The 20,492-nt window shown below is 64.5% G+C and overlaps 1 protein-coding gene across 1 annotated transcript in view; it reads left to right on the top strand.

Annotated features, from left to right (window-relative positions):
- The window catches only part of PARVB (parvin beta), a 303,345-nt gene that overhangs the window by 98,157 nt on the left and 184,696 nt on the right, over nt 1-20,492 (top strand).

Here is a 20,492-nt window from a genome sequence, read left to right as displayed (position 1 = left end):
CCCGCTTAAGGGACACACACGGTCATGGGGAGCCACGGGAGGTGTTTGAGCCGGGCATGACCTGGTCCGTTTTATTTATTTATTTTTTAGAGTTGGCTCCGGTGGCCCTGAGAGGGGGAGGGAGAGCAGGCGGGAGAGGTGAGGGCTGTGGGGGTGGAGTGGGGGTAGAGGCCTGGGCTGGGCGCCAAGGCCGGAGAGGAAGCCAGAGGCTGGCCAGGGGCCTCGGGAGGGACCCCCTCCTCTCCCTTGTGTTGAGCCTCACTTCTGTCACCCTGTTCTGAGGTGACTGTGGGAACACAAGCTCGGGGGCACGTGGGAAGGCGCCTGAGTGGGGGGCGTCTGCCTGGCGTGAGGGTCAGAGCCCCAGGGCAGGCGACCCCCGTCCCAGGCAGAGAGGAGGGGGGAGGAGCGCCTGGGAATTGAGGAGTCCCCCCACCCCACCCCCGGGAGACACGCGGGCCGGGGGCAGGGACGGTCAGCTCCACGGCTCAGGCTACATGTCCTGGCACCTCTGCCATCCCGGCGACCCTGTGTGCCTGCCTGTGCTGGGCGGCCAGAGGTGCAGGGGCACCCAGATACAGCCCCTGCCACCCAGCCAGGGCCAGGGCAAGGCCAAAGGGGAGACAGTCAGAGGCCGCCGGAGGGATGGGCAGGGGCTCCGGGAAGGCCGCAGAGCGCTGGCTGGAGGAGAGGGCGGACATGGGCAGGGAGAGGCCTGACGGGCGTCCCTGGCAGCAGGCACAGCAGGCGCCCAGCTGGAGTGCCAGGACAGCAGGGGCGCCAGAGGCCCTGGAGCTCAAGGCCGGTCACCCGGGCCCAGGGGTGCCACACTCAGCAGGCCCGGGCTCCGGAGGACAGTGAGCAAGATGCTCTGCGGAGTCCTGTCCCAGAGCCAGACAAGGCCGGTGTCTGTCGAGAGAGTGAATAAATGAGGGAAGGGAGGGAGGGAGGGAGGGAGGGAGGAAGGGAGGGAGGGAGGAAAGAAGGAAGGAGCGGATGAAGGATGAGACTCAGCAACCTGAGCCCCCCTAGCTCACAGGACCTCCCAGCTCCCGCCGCAGGGCTCCCCGGCTTCGTGGACCCAGTGCGTGTCCCGGAGACACAGGCACAGTGTGCGTGTTTGGGGGGCAGGGCTCCCCTTATCAGCCCAGCTGCTGCCCCTGCTGCTGCCCAGGGCAAAGCCACGGCGGCCACGGCCTCCGGAGCCCCGAGGACATGTGGTTGGGGGTAGTGCCGTGGTCAGCAAACTGCGGCTCCAGAGCCACATGTGATTCTTTGGCCCCTTGAGTGTGGCTCTTCCACAAAACACCACGGCCTGGGCGAGTCTATGTTGAAGAAGTGGCGTTAGAAGAAGTTTAAGTTTAAAAACCTGGCTCTCCAAAGGAATTCCAGTCGTTGTGCTGTTGATATTTGGCTCTGTGGACTGATGAGTTTGCCGACCACTGGGGTGGTGGAGAACCCGTGGCCCTGGTCCCCGGGGTAAGAGCCAGGATCTTGGGACACTCGCCCCACTTGGCCAGCTTTCTGGCCACCTCCAATCCCACTGGCCCTCTCCTTAGCTCCCGGAGCACCATCTCGTACTTCCCCGGAACGTGTATCTATCGGCGCCTGCTGTCTGCCTCGCGCTCAGCACGCCTTTGGAGCAGTGCTCCCCACCAAAGGGGCCTGCCCTCCCCTGCACCGCCCGCCCCAGACCCCGGGCTCTGAGCTGGACCGGCACCCGCCTGGTCCAGGCTGCTGCTTGCGGGCCGGGCTCCCTCGGGCCCAGCGCTGCCTCCCACAGGCCCGGAGCTCAGCCGGGGCCCGGGGAACGCGGAACGCAGGGTGGGCAGGGGAGGCCCGCTCCGAAAAGAGCAGCCAGCCTGGCACGCACGGCAGACATGCTGCTTTTGGGGAAATGTAATAACAGTGGCACTTGTTCACGGAGACTAATAGCAGCATGGCGCCATCCCACACGGCGCAGGCAGCCAGGGTGGCCGAGGGAGGGAGGAGGAGGCGGGCGGTCTGCCTCAGAGGCGGGAGGAGGCCGAGGGGACAGCCGGGGGCGGGGGTCAGGACAACTGGGCACTGCAGAGTGAGGTGTGTGCTCCGGGGAGGAGGAGAGGGAGCGGGCAGCCCAGCGGAGGGACCGGCTGTGCAGAGGCTCAGAGGTCAGGGGAGCGTGGACTGACTCCCAGGAAACGGCCCTTTCTGACAGCCCCGGGACAGACAGGAGCTGTGCCCACCAGAGGGCGGTTTTAGGGCGCCGGTGTGCCCGGAATGCCCAGGGCCAGGCCGGGCTGCTGGGAGGGACTGTGGCGGGAAAGTGATGGCCGCCGCTCATCGCCATCTGACGAGCCAGGGAAGCGGGTACACTGAGCACATTCCGCGCTCTGAGAAATGAGACACAAAGAAGGGATGCAGGCGGAAGTGTGCAGGGCCCCATGGCCGCCCTGAGGATGAGATTACAGGTGATTTCTAGCCTCAGGGGAGCTTTCTTTCCTTCTAGATATATTTTATTGATTTTTTTTTACAGAGGAAGGGAGAGGGATAGAGAGCCAGAAACATCGATGAGAGAGAAACATTGACCAGCTGCCTCTTGCACACCCCCCACTGGGGATGTGCCCGCAACCAAGGTACATGCCCTTGACGGGAATCGAACCTGGGACCTTCCAGTCCATAGGCCAACGCTCTATCCACTGAGCCAAACCGGTTTCGGCCTCGGGAACTTTTTGTCACCGCCTACTGACATTTCTGCTTTCTTTGTCCTAGTTAATTCTCACCTGAGGATATTTTCCCCATTGATGCTTGGGGAGAGGGGAACGGAGTGGGGGAGACACACAGAGAGAGAGAGGCAGGGGAAGAAACATCAATGGGAGAGAGACACATCGATGGATTGCCTCCTGCGCGCCCTGACCAGGTCTGGGTCTCGCCTCCAACCAAGGGATGTGCCCTTGACCAGAATCGAACCCAGGACACCAGTCTAATGGCGGAACTCTAACCTAGGGGTGTCGAACTCAATCAGAGAAGGGGCCAAAATCTAAAATCCAGCCTAAATCGCGGGCCGAATGGTTTACTGAACAGTCATAAACTGACAATGTCATAAACTGACAGCGGAGTGCAGTGATGACAGCGCGGTGCGGGCCACATTGCAAGGCCTGGCGGGCTGGATTTGGCCCGCGGGCCTTGTGTTTGACACATGTGCTCTAACCACTGAGCAAACCAGGCAGGGCACCCAGCATTTGTATGATCATCAAAATGTCGTGAAGGGTGGGGGGCATTCTGGGGGGTGTGAACAGAGTGAGGAGGGCAGGGGCTGGAGTCATGGGCAGGGCCTGGGACGCAGAGACCTCCCAGACAGAGGATCCTGGGCGCTCTCACCCCCTCAGCCGCTCCCCGTGCCTGGCTCAGAGCCGGCCTGCAGGAACGGCTCTCGTTGGCAGATCTTCACGGGCTCCACAGCGCGCAGGGCTGTGTCAGGCCCAGCACCACCCGGCTGGGGCAGCCACAGGATTTCCGGGGCGGTGGGGTCAGACAGGCAGGGGCCAGGGGCTCCTGCAGGGGGGTGCTGGGCTGGGGCTGGCCTGGCATGCTTACCTCTGCTCCCTGACACCCCAAGGTCTCTGCCGCCCACCAGGGCTGTGCTTCCCGATACAGTCCAAGGCAGGTCAGTGTCAGTCCAGATGTCAAACACGGGCCTGTCCCGGCCCTTTCTGGGTCCCAGAGCCCAGGGTGAAAAAGCCACACCCATCCTCTGGTCAGTCAGAGACGGAACAGGCTCTGGTGTGGCACGTGATGACGGCCCCAGCTTTGGGGCCACGTCCTGCCCTCCGGTTCAGATCTTGCCTCTGCCGCTCACAGCGTGTGACTCTAAACCACCTCCATCTCTCCTCCTCCTCCTCCTCCTCCTCCTCCTCCTCCTCCTCCTCCTCCTCCTCCTTCTTCTTCTTCATCTTCTTCTTCTTCTTTTTTTACATTTTTTCATTGATTTTCCACAGAGAGGAAGGGAGAGGGATAGAGAGCTAGAAACATCGACCAGCTGCCTCCTGCACACCCCCACTGGGGATGTGCCTGCAACCAAGGTACATGCCCCTGACCGGAATCGAACCCGGGACCTTTCAGTCCAATAGAGCAGACCGATGCTCTATCCACTGAGCCAAACCGGTTTCGGCATCTGTCCATCTCTTCTTGACGGTTGGAAAGCCAGGGGGATACCCTGGCTGGAGGGCAGTACCCGTATGCCCTCTGCCATCCACTCTCAGGAGGCAGGGGCTGTTGACGCTGTCACCGTTCTGGGCCCCCAATCTGGGCTCCGGGTTCCAACGTACCTGTTCTGCCACCAGCTTGCTGGGACCTTGGGACTGTCTCAGGCCACTCTGAGTCTCCGCTGTCTCGCCGTGAGGAGGAAGTGATGTCACAGCGCCCTCCCCGCTTGCTCCCAGTGATGTGACGAGTGCAGAGACCCCAGGAGCCCCTCCTCCGCCCCTCGCTGAGGTCCCGGCCAGACTGCGCTCAAACAGGTCCCCACCCCCCAAACGCCAGGGGCAGAGGGACCTGTACAAAGGGCGTTAGTCATTCCCAGGCTCTGCCGGGGAGATGGACCAGGAGGCTGAGGCATTTATCCTGGACAATCGGCTCAGCGTAGGCCTAAGGCCCCAGTAGGTCCTGCTCAGTGGTAGAGCGTGGGCCTGCGGACTGAAGGGCCCCGGGTTAGATTCCGGTCAAGGGCAGGTACCTCGAGTGCAGATCCCCAGCCCTGGTTGGGCTGTGCAGGAGGCAACCCATCAATGTGTCTCTCACATCAATGTTTCTCTCTGCCCTCCTCCTCCTTCCTACTCTCTCCAAAAACCAAGGGAAAATATCCTCAGTGAAGATGGACAAAACAAAGGGAGGCCTCAGGAGTGGTGTCCCCGCCCGGGACCGGGTCTCCCGGAGCAGGACAGAGGCCACGCCCGCTCTCCGTGGATGGGGAGGGGCCGCCGTCATGGGGGTGGCCAGCGCCCCAGCCCCGAGGCCTGGCCCCTCCCGTGTGGCCGTGAGCCTGGGTGGTTCCTGAGAACTTCTCCAGGTTCCGTGCCGCTGGTCTATTCCTCACAGCAGCCTGGTGGGACTCGGCAGGGAGCAGCCTTCCCTGTCGAAGCGAGACCGGAAGGCGCATTTGACAGATGGGGAAACTGAGGCTCCGGGAGGTTTCCGGGCCTGTCCAGCCAGGACATGGCAGACATGTAAAGCTGGGACTGGGAGGCCAGTCTTCGGACTCCAGCCCTCCTTTCTCACCTCTACCCCCTCTCCCTCCCCATCCCAGTCCCCAACCCCGGGTCCCAGGCCCCTGAGCCCGGGTCCCAGGCCAGCTCCTTCCACCCCCACTAAGGCCCCAGGCACATCCAGGTACCATTCGAGCAGGGCTGCCCCGCTCCGCTGAGCTGTCCAGGGTCCTGGCCAGGCCCAGCCCTGCCCCGCAGCCTTCCCTGGTCCGTCCGCCTCTTCCAACCTCCTGGGTATCAAAGAGGGGGACGGGTGAGAGGGGCTGTCCCGGGGCCCCGTCTTGCACTCCCTGTGGGCCCGTGGGTAGCACCCTCGCGCGCTCCACGCCTTGGTCTCTTCTGAAGGATGGGTCCCCGTGGGGCAGGCCCGGAGCTGGTTCATCTTCCACAAACTTCCATCGATACCACCCCCCCTCTGGGGGACTTGACCGGCTTGGAGGGACTTGGACCGGCCCCGCCCTTTAGCAGCGGGTCCAGAGCCTGAGGGGCCTGGGAACCAGCAGTGACCACACCGCGGAGCAGAGAGGGCGCCTCATCCCCTGCTGTGGGCTGCCCGGGGACAAGGGAGGAGGGAGGGGAGGGTGGGGAGGCAGGAGCCCAAGGGGAGCCTGGGATGGAGGGGAGAGGCTCGGAGAGAGGAGAGCTGCACCTCTGCCAGCGCAGAGCCCCAGAGAGGGGCTGGGCAGTGGACGGTGTGACGTAGGGACAGAGGGATGGAAAGAGGGACCCCCGGAGGCGGGACCCCCAGGGCTCTGTGGCCTACAGGTAATAGTAACAACAACAGCTACCTGGGCATTTGCATGAATGAGTCTCGTACCTCACCACCCTCACACCGGCAGTACCGAGTGGTGGGCAAGGGTGGCAGCAGCCGGACCCGGTGGAGCCCACAGGCTGCAGTGTCCCCGTCCAGCCCAGCCTGGTCCCCGTGATGTCCCGGAGCTCTGATCCCCGGGGGCCCCGGAGGGTCAGGGGGAGCAGACGGCATCCACCGTAGCAAAGAGCCTTGAACCTGGGGTGGGGTCAAGAGCACGGGGGCAGGCCTGGGGCCCAGCAGCAGGGGAACAGCTCCTGAGCCCCCTCAGCCCAGCCCACCGCTCTCCTGCAGAGACCCCCTTCCCAGCGCCCTCCCCTGGGGGCCGGAGGAGCGAGCACAGGCTGGCCTCGGCTGGGGCCTGGGCAGGGCGGGACCGGTGCCTCACCTCTGCACCAGGCAGGCATCTGCCCGCGGGGGCACCGTCCAGGGTGAGGACTGGCTGCCGGTGCTGGCTGTGACTTCCTGCCAGTACAAACCGTGGCGGACCCCAGGGACCAGCCGCCCGGCTCCAGCCCCAGCCCAGCCCCTCCTTGGTCACCGGTGTCCCCGTACCGGTCACTGCTGGCCTCAGCTTCATTCCGGCACCCACAGACACCCCGCAGACCACGCACCAGGCGTGCCAGCCCAATGGGCCCGGAAGCACCCCCACCCTGCTAATGCCGAAATCCCCCGGGGAACCGGTATTCCGGTGAAAGGCAGGATCCCGGAGGCCTCGGGGGCGGGGCGGCCCACACACAGAGCCCTCCCCACCCCCGCCAGCCCCGCGTGCCTCCACTCGCCCGTCTGCACACGGTCCCTCCGCGGCCCCGGGCCTGTCTGTCCTTGGGCCCTTCCCTGTCAGAGGGCCTTCCTTCTGCTGAGCTGGCGCTCCCTGCCTGCGCCCCTCCCACCAGGCTGCACAGCACCCTGGCTCCCTCCCTCCGGGGTGGCTCTGAGGCGCCCTGGGGCCATCGCAGAACTCCTCCCAGACTCCGCACATGCCGCTCTCAGGGACCCCTCCAGCCAGCACCCCGCTCCCCCACGTCTCCAGGCGCCCAGACCAGCTCCCTCCGCCTGCAGCCACACTGTGGTGTCTCTGACCTGAGGAGTGAGACCCCCCCCCACCCCGCCCTCCGCGCGGGCCACCTCGCCTCCCTGTCCAGCTCCGGAGAGAGGCCGCCTCCGCTGGCCTCCACGCCCTGCGTCCCAGCCTTCTCCTCGGCCGGGGCAGCTCACCAGCCTCCGGTGCCCACAGCAGCCTGCCCAGCCCCAGCCCTGGGGCCTGCAGTCAGGCTGCGTCAGCCTCCAGGCCGAGGCCCTCGCTCTGTGAGTTCTGGTCCCGGGGCACCTCCAGGCTCGTCCCAGGCCCCACCCCACCCCGTCCTCCGGACACGCCTGCCAGCTCCTCCTCTTTGGGGGAGACTCCACGGGCTCAGCCCTCTGCCCCGCGGCGGATCCCACAGCAGCGATAGCAAAGCTGTCAGGTGTTCAGAAGGGTCGTGTGCCGGGCATCGCGCTGAGAAGGACCCGCCAGCCTCACCCTCCATCAGCCCTACTTACTCGTTGGATCCAAAAATATTAACTGAGCCACTGCTATGTGCCACGGCCGTTTGTAAGCTCTGGCATGCAGCGTGAACGGTGGCACAGGCATGAAGGTTCCCCGGGACAGGGTGGAAATTGGGGCTCAGAGAGGCTAAGCGGCCCCCGGCCTCACCCAGCCACGCGGTGGGCTCCCCAGCCTACGCCCACGCACCCCCTCATGCCACGGCCTCCCTGTGGGCCACCCCCCCAAATCAGCCACGGAGCCCTGGCCTCCCCCACCCCCACCCCCTGGTCACCCCTGGGGCCCAGCACCCTCTGTGCTTTGTTCTCCTCTTCGGGATGCTCCACCTGCTGCCATCCCGGCTGCTGCCTCCCCGGAGCCACTGCCAAGGCCCCCGACACACACACACACCCCGTCAGTGTTTCTCAGCGCCTGGCGGCAGCCAGAGGGAGCCAGCAGCTCCCTGGCACACACCCGCCCGCCCTCCCCGCGTCCCCAGGCCCGGGGCCCCAGGGGGAAGGAGGAAGGGTGGGCGCTGGGGGAGTCCTCACTGCAAAGCAGGAACTGCGGCCGGGGCGCAGGCCTCCTCGCGAATCGTCCGCATCAGTGGAATGAACCGTCTGTAGGAAGGCAGCTCCCACGGCAGGGCTGCTGCCATCAACCCACCCCGGCCACCGGAGCTCCGGAGGGTCAGGCCTGCCCTGCACCCCGTCAGCGCTTCCTCCGGTGCTCCTGGGACCACCCGGCCACCTGGCTGCCCGCAGCCCAGTGGGCACGAGAGGGCTAAAGGGGCAGGCGGTGTCTCGGGGGCTGTCCTGCTGACCCACTCAGCACGGCTGCTTCTCCCCGTCCCGGTGCCTGACTGGCCCTCGGGTCCGCTGTGCTCGGCTCCTGGAGGCGGACTCTGTCCCCATCTGATGGTCCCCAGAGGCAGCGGAGGGATAGGCAGGGGGCACTGACTCTCTGAGACACCAGTGCCGCAGGAACCCCAGTGCCACCTTCGGCGGGAGATGAGGATAAGGGAGCTCAGGACCGCCTCTGAGCCTCTGCTTCCTCCTCCTGCACCGAACTGCCTCGGGGCCTCCTGCTCAGACTGGTGAAAGCGAAAGGAGGTGGCAGACCTCGGCCCTGCCCCCTGCCCCCTGCCCCCCGGCCCCTGCCCTTCCCCTACGCCTGCTGCCTCCTTCCAGAGTGAGAAGCAGTGGCCTGGGGGTGCCCTGGAAGGAGGCAAAGGCAGCCTGGCTGGTGTGGCTCAGTGGTTGAGCATCAACCTATGAACCTAGGAGATCACAGTTCGATTCTGGGTCAGGGCACATGCCTGGGTTGTGGGCTTGAACCCCAGTGGGGGGTGTGCAGGAGGCGGCTGAGCCATGATTCTCTCCCATCACTGATGTTTCTCTCTCTCTCCCTCTCCCTTCCTCTCAGACATCAATAAAAAAAATTTTTTAAAGAAAAGAAAGAGACAAAGGCAGCTGGCCCGCCCTGCCTGGGCCTCTGCCTGGGGGGTGGGGGTGCCAGGACCCGCAGGCCGCAGGGTACCTGGTGGAGGTGAGTCCTCGGGGGCCCACTGGCCAGGCAGCAAGGGAAGAGAGCGTCGGCCACAGGAACCCCGAGGAGCGAAGGGGGCGGTGGCTGTTATCTGTGAGGGCCGTGGGCTGGAGGAAAGATCCAGAAACCCAGGGGCTCTGAGGACCCCACACCTGGGCCTTCAGTGCCCAGCAGGTGGCCCGCCCCTGCGATGGAGTGTCCCAGTGTCCCATTCAGATTCACGGGGGAGAATCCCATTGGGCCACGCTTGAGTCAGGTGTCCAGTCTGGACCAATCAGCCACGATGGGGGCGGAGTCACACAGTGAGTCTGGCCAATCCCAGAGAGCGGAGACTCTGTGGGCGGGGCAGCCTCTGCAGGTGGCTCCTGGCTTTGCAGGAGGAGGCTGAGGGGCCCTCAGGACTCAGGGTCCCTCCTGGTGTGTCCAGCTCTGGGGGCCCCTCCAAAGCCCTGCGGTGGGCGGGAGCGGGGTGGGTGCGTTGCGGGGAAGAGGTGGGGGGTGGGGGGTCAAGGCCCAGGGAGGAGCCCTGAGCCAAGGCGGGCGGACTTCAGGGCCTGGAGCAGGGCAGACACTACGGGCCCCTGCTTGAGCCATGGCCGGAGGGGACGGGAGGGCGGGAGCACAGAGGTCTGGTGAGACCTCCTCCCCCCAGGCCTCAGCCCTCCCTCATCAAGGACCTGAACCCCATCCTGCAGGCGCCCAGCTCTCATAGAGAGCCAGCCCTGCGAGGCCTGGGTGCCCCCTCCGCTCAGTCACCAGCGTCTGGGCCCCAGGCCCAGCTGACGCCCTGACAGCGGGCACCGGTGCCCCCCCCATGGCCCCTCTGAAGCTCCTGTTCAAAACCGCCAGCCATCCCCGGGGACCCCCCACCACTCTCAGGCGCCCAGGCAGGCGGGCAGGACCGGGCAGCCTGCAGGAAGCGGGTGTTTACATCGCAAACAGAGGCTGAGGGGGATCGGGCTGGGATTCGGCGTCGGGAGCTGCCGGCGCCCAGGTGCCAGGCCGCGTGTTCGCGCAGGTCCCCGGGGGTTCCCGCTGCCTCTGCACCCAGAGCCTGATCAGCCCCGTTTGCCTTCCCCGGTGCCCTGCATACTGAGGGGGACGGGGGTGGGGGGTGCAGTGTGCAAATCTCCACATCGCTGGGTCCCTCAGCGAGCTGGCACCCGGGGCGGAGGCCTGGGGAGCAGGGGAGCTGAGGGGCAGGCTCCTGGGGCAGAAACAGAGGCTGAGCCGCTGCAGGAGCCCGGTCAGCCCGGGGCCAGGTCCCGGCCCCCCGGCGGGGTGACCGTGGGCAATCGCTGCATTGCTCTGGGCTTGCTCCCTCGCCTGCAAAATGGGGTGACGCTGACCATCACCCCCGCCGGGAAGGGCCTCGTGAGGGTTCAAAGGTCAGGGCTGAGGAGTGCATGGACGGTGCCTGGCACGCGGTGAGCCAGCAGCTGTCGCTGTCGGTGCCGGCGCCGGCGTCACCGGGGCTGGGACTGCAGACCCAGGCGAAGGGGCCGTGGACTGCACGCCTGCCGCCTCCGCCCCACCCTGACCAGACGGCCACGGGCAGGGCGGCGGAACAGAAGAGGAAAGGAGGTCAGCCCGAAGCGCGGCCGGCAGGCACACGGAGGCACACGGAGCCCCGGGGCAGCCCCTGCTGGAGGCGGAGAGAAAGGGCTCCTGTCCTGTCAGAGAGGGGCTCCGGGCTGGTGCCCGGGTCCGTGTGCCCGGAGCCGGCAGCCTGGGGCCACCGCTCCGTCGGGGGCGGGCAGCCCCCCTCCCCTGGTCCCCGTGAATGGGCCATGGAGAGTCCCCAGGCTCCAGCCGCCATGGGCCAGCACCCTCCTGGCCTTCCTTCCCGGTACCCACCACCTCCCTCCCTCCCTCCCTCCCTCCCTCCCGCCCGCCCGCAGCGAGGGCGCGGGGAGCGGCCGGGGGCAGCTCTGTCCCCTCGGAGCCCCTCCCCGGCCTCCTGCCCGGCGCCCGCAGGCCCATCCTGCCCCTAAACATCTGAGCCCCAGCACCCGGCCTGGTGTGTCCCTGAGGAGGCCGGGGGCTGGGGGGAGGAAACGGATCCGCCGTGGGCAAGGCTGCCCCCCGTCCAGGAGCAGCGGCCCAGCCTGGATTCCGGTCCCATCTGCCGGGTCCGTCCCAGGCCGGCGGCCGCGGGGGCGGGAGGCGGCGGGTCCGTGGCAGGTTCAGCACAGCGAGCGCTCGGAGGTCAGGGCTCCCCGCGCCCTCCGGTGGGACGGCTGGGGGGGCCGTAGGCGCGTGCCGGGGGGGGGGGGGCTGCAGAGGAGGGTGGGCGTGGGGGACGAAGGCCTGGCAGGAGCGGGGGCGGGCGCAGGCAGACCGCAGTGCGGACTCCCCAGGGGAGAGCTGGCGGCCGGGCCGTGTCCTCCAGCCTTTCCCGGCCTCCGCGGGAATGGGGAGGCGGAGGGCCGGGCGGAGGGCCGGGAGGTGTCTCAGCAGGCGGGAGCCTAAGGACCGTCACCGCGGGGAGAGACGCTCATTGGCCCGCCTGCCCACCTGTCTGTGTGTCTGTCTGCCTGTCCGTCTGCCTGCCCACCTGCCTGCCTGCCTCCCCGCCTGCCCGCCTGTCTGTCTGTCTGCCTGTCCATCTGCCTGCCCGCCTGCCCGCCTGTCTGTCTGTCTGTCCGCCTGCCTGTCAGTCTGTCCGCCTGCCTGCCTGTCCGCCTGCCTGTCTGCCTGCCTGCCTGTCTGTCTGCCTGTCTGTCTGCCTGTCTGTCCGCCTGCCTGTCTGTCTGCCCGCCTGCCTGTCTGTCTGCCTGTCTGTCCGCCTGCCTCCCTGCCTGCCTGCCTGCCTGTCTGTCTGCCCGCCTGTCTGCCCGCCTGTCTGCCCGCCTGTTCACCTGCCTGTTCGCCTGCCTGTCTGTCTGTCTGCCTGTCTGCCCGCCTGCCCGCCTGTCTGTCTGCCTGTCTGTCTGCCTGTCTGTCTGCCTGCCTCCCTGCCTGCCTGCCTGTCTGCCTGCCTGTCTGCCCGCCTGTCTGCCCGCCTGTTCACCTGCCTGTTCGCCTGCCTGTCTGTCTGTCTGTCTGCCTGTCTGCCTGCCTCCCCGCCTGCCTGTCTGTCCGCCTATCTGCCTGTCTGTCCGCCTGCCTGTCTGCCTGTCTGCCTGCCTGTCTGCCTGTCTGCCTGTCCGCCTGCCTGTCTGCCTGTCTGTCCACCTGTCTGTCCGCCTGTCTGCCTGCCTGTCTGCCTGTCTGTCTGTCTCACCTGCAGTGGCTCCTCCATCACCGCCGGCCTCACCTGCGCTGTCACTGCCGGGTGCACAGACAGTGTCCACGGCACGGAGGAGCCATGGCCGAGCCAACCCACCTGGCCTGGCCCCGGGTCCGGGCCGGCCTGCCCGCCGCCCCTCCCCCAGCCTCCCCTCACGGAGCTGCAGCCACAGCTCTAATTGGAGGCCCCTGCCTGCCAGGGCCCATTGTGGAACCTGTGATTACCGCCGCCCGCCTCCCCGCCCCACATCCCCCTCTCCCGCAGGAAGATAGACAGGCCCATTGTGCTCCGCAGGGTGACCTCACCGGGCCTCCTCAGAGGGGCCGGGGGAGGGAGCGGGGGGCGGCCAGGCCCAGGTTGGGAGCCTCCTCAGAGGGGCTGGGGGGGAGGGCAGGGGGGCGGCCAGGCCCAGGTTGGGAGCCCCCTCAGAGGGGATGGGGAGGGGGGGGCGGAGGGGCGGCCAGGCCCAGGTTGGGAGCCCGGGAGGCTGTGGCCGGACAAAGGGCCAGGGGGAGGGCAGCCCCTCAGGGAGGGTCTCCGGGGAGGACAAGGGCGCTGTTCACCGAGGGAATAATGGGGAGAGGATTAGCCCTGAGGAGGGTCCCCGGGGAGGCAGGGCCGAGCCCAAGTGCCGAGGGGACGTTCGGAGACACAGACAGACAGACAGACAGACAGGCTGCCCGGGGCCTGACACCTGTCACTGTGCGGCCTCAGCCAGCGACTTCCTCCCGGACAAGTGACCACAGTGCTCCCGCGTGGGACTGTCCTGGGCTCATAGCAGACGGTGAGTGTCAGGTGCCAACGCACACAGTAGGTGCTCAATAAATAGCGATTTCTCCCGCCCTCCTTCCTAGGCGTTCCTCACGCCTCGCTCCTCACCCTCCCCTCTCCCAGGCTCAGCTCCCAGTCCCCAGGCTGCCCAGTGCCGGCCCCGGGAGCCCGGAGCTTGGCACCACCACCCCCACCCCCCCGTGCCCCTGAGCTCAGGACCACATAGGCCAGGAGGGCCCACAGGACAGGCCCACCCATGCCGACACCTGAACTCCCTTTGGCCCTGGTCCCTGTTCCGGCCCCAAGCACCTCCGCCCCCCGCCACCTGAGGCCGCCGAGGGGGCGCCTCTCTTTGGCACTGGGCCCGGCCACCCACCGGCATGCACCGCCAGCCGCCGAGGTGCTGGTCCTCTCGGCCCGAGCGTGGCCGCGGTGAGGGCAGCTTGGCCAAGGCCCGGCCCCCTCGGCGGGAGCGCAGCCTGTGGCTTGGTTCTCACCGTGGGCCGTGCAGAGGGGACACTGCTGTGATGAGGCCCCGCCAGGCCAGGCCTCTGTCTCGCTAGCGGACTCCCTCGCTTGCTGGCTTGGATGGAGCCTCGGCCGCCGGGGAGAGGCCCACGTGCACGGGCCCAGGGGAGGCCCCGGACACCGGCTGGTGAGGCCCTGAGGCCACCGCAGCCCGGCGTGCTGGGGCGGCACTCCCGCCCCGGCTGAGCCTTCGGGTGAGGCTGCAGGCGCTGCGCCAACACCTTGCTCGGGAGCCAGGAGGACCCAGACCCCTCACCCACGGGACCATGAAGTAACAGGTGTGTGTTGTTTTAAGCCTCTGAGTCGTGTGCTAACTTATTACGCAGAATTAAGCAACGAGTACACCAGGCAGACACCATAACGACGGGAGGCGCAGTCGTGGTAGAGAGACACATTGGTATGATTGAGCACCTACTGTGTGCCAGGCGTTCATGTAGGCCCACCACGCGCACTGTCTTGTCTCTCCCCACACTCGCCGTCAGCATCTCACAGGTGAGAAACAGGCTCAGGACGGTGAACAGGACGGAGCGAGGTCCCCGTCCCAGAGCCGGGCCGTGTGCTGAGAGCAGCCCCCTCCCTCCCGCGCCTCCCTGGGCGCACACCCTGTATCTTGTCACAGACTGAGCGTCTGCATCCCCCCGGCCCTGCCGTCCCGTCCCGCAAACACGGCTCCCAGAAACACGAAGCCCCTCTCCCCCCGCTTCTGATGAGCATTTACGGTGATTCCTCCAATCGTCTGGTGGTCCGTTCGCAGGGGCGCTGAGCGGCCCGATCACCCCTCACTTCACCTGCCGCACGGGAGGCAGATTCAATTAGAACAATCTCCTGCTAATGTGAAAGCTCTGGTTCCATCCTTTCCTACCGGGAAGACGTGTAAACTGCGTGTTATTTAACACCCTTCCGTAGCAGGTGAGTTCCGTGGGGGGCGATTATCACCCGCGCTCTCCTCCTCTCACAGATCCCTGACAAGCGGGAGGAGGGGAGGGGAGCGGGAGGGAGAACGGGAAATACTGTGAGGCTGGTCTCCGAGCGGCGTGCGGAACCGCCCGGCGTGGTCAGCGGCCTCGTGCCCACCTGCCCGCCCGTCCCGGGCATCTGAGTGTCACACAGGCCGGAGCCCCGTCAGGGCACCCAGCTCCCCTCCGGCTCCTCTGCCGCCTGCGGGGGCGTGGAGGCTCCGCTGCCTCTGGGTCCTGGCCCCCCCCGCCCGCTGGGGAAGCCGGAACACTCTCCCGCCTGAGCCGCCGGGAGCCCCCGCCCGATCCTGAGCGAGACACGGAGCCGGGAGCCTGTCCCCTGGGAGCGGTGCTGGCACTGGGGTCAGACCCGAGGCACCCCCTCGTGTCTGGTTTTCACCCTCCACCCGCCCCACAAATGGCCAGGTGGTCTTCGCTGGTCAGACCCTGTGGAGAGCGGCGGCAGCTTGGACAGGCTCCAGCCTCGGGCTACTGAGAGGGCACAGGCCTCCCGGCCACGTGCAGGGCCCAGCGTGGAGGGCAGAGCCTCCAGCACTGGGACAGCCAGCAGCTGTGGTGTCAGCGTGCACCTCCGGTCTGAACACGGGCCCTGCCTGCGTGGCAGAGCTCAGGTGCGTGTAGTTGAGGAGGACTGAAGCCCCAGAGAATGTTATAAACATCTGACCACGCCCCTCCTTTGCCTCGTGGCATCGGCCATAAAATTCAGCCACGGCTTGTGGGTGCGGGCGCTGTCTCTCCAGCCGGGATCAGCGTCCCACCCAGACCCAGCTTTCTCGTCCATCTTTTCTCAGTCCTTCACCGCCCCCTCTCAGGGTCACCGAACCTGGCTAAGCTGGCGGGCACATAAGGTGCCCGGGGCTGAGTATGCCATGGCCATGCCGCTCCCACAAGACCCAAGTCCTTATGGCTACGGGGTTTTCCAAGATAAGACTATTTCTTCCAGCACACTTGTGGCACAGACATTGTGTACTACTTACACACACACACATACACACACACACAGGTATACACACAGATACACACACAGGTACATACACACAGGTACACACAGAGAGATACACACACACAGGTACACACTCAGAGATACACACACACAGGTACACATGCACACACACAGGTACACACAGAGATATACACACACAGGTACACAGGTACACACTCAGAGATACACACACATGTACACATGCACACACACAGGTACACACACAGAGATACACACACACAGGTACACACTCAGAGATACACACACACAGGTACACATGCACACACACAGGTACACACAGAGATATACACACACAGGTACACAGGCACACACACAGGTACACACTCAGAGATACACACACATGTACACATGCACACACACAGGTACACACACAGAGATACACACACACAGGTACACACTCAGAGATACACACACAGGTACACATGCACACACACACAGGTACACACATTTGAGCATTGTCCCCAGACAGACCCTGGGCTGGGCTGCGAGGAAGTCCCTTCCACTTGAGCTGCCCCGAGGTGGGCCTTGGAGGCGCAGCCCCCGCAGGGAGCTGTGGGCGGACCCCCTGGAGAAGGAAGAGACACCTGCCCACAACCCACCCAGGCAGCACAGTAGCCACTGGCCTGCGGGCTGCGGCGGGCGCGGGCGCCACCTGCTGGCCACAGGTGAGAGGTGCGTCTGCTGCCTGCGCCCCCCTGGTCCCGAGCTCAGGCCTGGCAGCCAGGGGTCAGGGGCCAGCAATCAATCTCCTCCCCGCGTGCTTTCCACAGACCTGAGGTTTCTCCGAGCCCCAGTGTGTCCCGTGCGACACATCGTCAGCTCTGCTAACTCATGCCGCGGGCAGCGCCTCTGCTGCCCGGGTGACGCGATGCTGGCAGGAGAGCGTGCTGCTGGCCGGCCGGAGGGCAGGTGGTGGGATTCACTCTCGTTACCCAGGCCACTCAATGCGGCGTGCTCATGCTTGATTCGGGAGGAGAGTGCGACCTCAGCCCCCCCCCCCCCCCCACCTGCTGAGGCCGGAGGCTGTGGGCGAGGCTCAGAGAGCGGCTCCCCCAGCATCTCCCGGCAGGAGGGGGAGCCGGAGAGGAACCCAGGCCTGCCGGTCTCCGGGGGGCAGGAGGGGGCAGGGTCCCACAGCCCGGCCCCAGCTCCCTCCCTCACGGCACCCCAGGGAGCAGCTGGCTCAGTGGCTGCCTCCGGGGCTCAGACATAGCCCACGTCCAGCAAGAGCTGTGCTCTCCTCCCGGCCAGAGGGCCAGCAGAGATCCCCTGGTGACCGCCCCCTCCACCCCACCCCACCGCACCCCACAGCCCTCTCATCGGGTGAGCCCATCCTGCCGATGAGAGGCGAGCCGTGGTCAGCGGCCACCTGGGGGTCCCTGGCTGCTCCCCGGCCGCCCTTTCCCTCCTGCCCGCCGGAGCACACACTGGCCTCCCACGGGGGCCCTGAAATCCCACCCTCCCCGCCTGCCTCCCTTCACCGCGAGCGCAGAGACCCCGGTCTCCCAGGTCCCCCCAAGCCGCCCCGGGGCAGAGACTGGCGGCAAACAGGACCCGGCCCTCGGCAGCTCCGGCGGCAGCAGCCAGGACAGTCCTGCCTCCGCCAGGACAGGCTGCGGCCCACCGGCCAGGGAGGGCTCAGGCACCGGACCCGGCACCGCCTCCCTTCGCGTCTCGGCTCTCACCGGATCGGGCCTCCCAGCCCCGGGGGCAGGGGGCGACTCCTCTCTCCGACGGGGGGTGGGGGGGGGGGCGTGTCCAGCCAGGACCGCGGCCGCTGGTTCCCCCATTTTCAGAGCCAGAGCCCTGTGAAGGCGACTGCTCCGTCCGATGGCGTCCTGTCCCCTGGGTCAGGCCGGGGAGGATCCGTGAGTGGCCCCACGGCCACAGGCGGGAGGACACGCCAGGTCACCGCAGGGAGGGGGCCCGTGCTGGGAGGACACGCCAGGGCACCGCAGGGAGGGAGCCCGGGCTGGGAGGACACGCCAGATCACCGCAGGGAGGGGGCCCGGCCGGGCTGGCGGGCAGAGGCCTCCCGGACATGGAATGCCCACACCAGTCGCCTAACTCAGACCTGGCGTCAGTGCGCCCGTTCTCTCCCCTCCCCCTCCCCAAACCCCCACTTTCCCCGCTTCAGGGGGGAAACTGAGGCCCAGAGAAGGGGGGGACCTCCCAGGGTCACCCTGTGCTGGGGGGTGGGGGGAAGCACCGGGCTCCCACTGGGCTCTGAGGAATGCCAGCATCCACGCCTGGCCAGCACCGCCCTGCGGCGGCCACAAGGGGGCAGCAGCGCCCCGGCCATGGGCGTCCCACTCCGCTCTGCAGGGACCCGGTGGCCAGCAGGCAGGGAGCCCGTGGTGTGGCCGGGCCAGGAGCGGAGGTAGAAGTGGACTGAGCCAAAGCCGTCAGACACGCTCCGGATGAGAACGCCGAGGCTCGGAGAAGCCGAGCAGAGCCGCCGGAGGCACACAGCAGAGCGTGCTGGGCCCGTGACCTTCGCCGTGACCCCATTTTCCCACCGGGCTGTCTGCTTTCCTCGTGGTTCTCAGGGATTCTTGGCACGTTCTGGACATTACCCCTTTGATCACTAGACGTGCTGCAAGCATCTTCCACTCTTATCTTTTCCGATTTTCTAAAAACCTTCCTTTTAACGCAGTCACATTCACCAACTCTCCCTTTCGCTTCCTGCTCAGCATCCTAACGATATTCTCATCTCGTGAAACGGGCATGTTTTTTTTCACGTTAATGGGATGACTTGTGTCAATTAATTTCCTGACAAAAAGCCAACCTGGCCCTTGATGAATGCACTGCCCTGATGTAATGTTTACTCTTTTATTTTATATTATATGTGTGTGTGTGTGTGTGTGTGTGTATTGATTGATTGATTTCAGAGAGGAAGGGAGAGATAGAAACATCAATGACGAGAGAATTATTGACTGGCTGCCTCCTGCACTGGGGATCAAGCCCATAACCCAGGCATGTGCCCTGGAACCCTGACCTCCTGGTTCATTGGCTGATGCTCAACCACTGAGCCACACCGGCTGGGTTGCACTGGTATTTCTAAAGCACTTTTGGATCTGTGTTCGTGAGTGAAATTGACGTGACACGTTTCTCTAGTGTCCCGTACCCTGCCCTCAGGCTTCCGGTGGCCTGACGAACCCAGCGGAATGTTTCCGGGTGAGCTGAAATGCCGTCCGTCATCATCGGGCGGCCATCTCATCTCCCGCCCGGCTTTCCCCCCTCGAGGTCTATTTTTACAGCAGCTTCCCTCCGCTGGTATTTGCCTCGTCCATTTTTTTCTATACTTGGGCTTTCAACAGTCCCTGGTCCTAACGTCCGAGGTATGTGTCTTGTAAACAGAGCGTAATCTAGATATTCTAAAAATCCAGCCGGACAATCTTTTTTTAACTGGAGAGCTTAGCCCTTTTATGTGTATTGCCAATGGCTTATACACCCAGGGGCCAGATGATGATGATCTCTGAACGCATAATAATCTGGCCACTCATGTATATCCTATAGAATAAAAGGCTAATATGCAAATTGTCCCTTCGACCAGGACGACCAGCAGGCAGGCCAGCCAACAGCCCATGTCCCCTCCCCCTGGCCAGGCTAGCTGAACCCCACCCATGCATAAATTCATGCACTGGGCCTCTAATTATATAATATATATATATATATATATATATATATATATATATATATATATATATACTGAGTGGCCAGATTGTTATGCATTCAGAGATCTTAATAATCTGGCTACTCGGTGTATATCTAGATTGATTTCTATAGTCTCATCCTGTATATTCTATTTATTCTAACTTTTCCCCCCTCCCCTCTGCCACTGTCCCCTTTCTTGCCTTCCTTTCACTCATTTAATTTTTTTTTTCCTTTTCTTATCCTAATTTTTTTTTCTCTAATTGTTTGGAAATTATACATTCTAAGACCAGTTTTTCATGCTTGCCCTAGCTACGTGAATACTGAGCACTTAGCTGACAACGTCTCAACCTCATCGAGTAACGGAAGGAATTTGGAAACTTCCATTTTGACCATCCCCTTCAAAATTACACGGTGCTGCCGGTACTCTGGCCCTAGCCTGGTTTCTCTTCCTGCCGTAAATTAGACGTTATTATTACTGTGGAGTCATGCAGCCCAGGCTGTGGCCATTTCCCTCCAAATATTTGCCAATGTCTTTGCCCATTTTCCCTTGCATGTCTCGCCTTTCCTCTGTAATAGCTTTCACGTAGGACTTCCCTCCGGGAGGGTTTTACCGGTAAAACCTAACAGCAGGGTTCGCGGCTGACTTTATTTCGTCCTCATGCTGAAAAGACAGTGCCGAGCCTGCGAGCACAGTGGCCTGTTCTCGGCACACGGGAGCCTGCGTCCCACCGCCCGCCGGCTCCCACGGCTGGCAGCGAGAAGTCTGCTGTCCGTCTAACTACGGATCTCTGGGGGGCGGGGCCGTCTTTTATTCTCTGGTGAGCCTCCCGTCTTCCCTTTGTCTTTGGGGTTCCACACCTTCCTTCCTGTGTGTCTGCGTAGAACGTCTGTGTGTTCCCCTAGCTTGGGATTCGCTGCACTTTGTGGACCTGACGTTTTGTATCGACAGCATTTCTACAAAGTTGTCGGCCGTTTGTCTCTTCCTCCAGGGCCTGTTCCCTGCTCTGCCCCCTCCTTCTAGACCTCGAAACAGGTCTGTGTCGGACCCTGTCTGTTCCGGTGGTTCCCGAGGCTCAGCCAGCTTATAAATTCTCTCTTGCATCTCATCCTCGGGCCCATCTGTCCATCTAGTTTCAAGTGTTCGGTGCTAGGTGTCTCGTGTCTGTAAGTTTTATTTGATTCCCTTTTCAAATCTGG

Source organism: Pipistrellus hanaki (assembly GCF_964339955.1).
Source record: "Pipistrellus hanaki genome assembly, chromosome: 3".
Classification (NCBI taxonomy): domain Eukaryota; kingdom Metazoa; phylum Chordata; class Mammalia; order Chiroptera; family Vespertilionidae; genus Pipistrellus; species Pipistrellus hanaki.
Note: the sequence above shows the minus strand (reverse complement) of the source record. Positions and strands in the feature narration are given on the sequence as shown.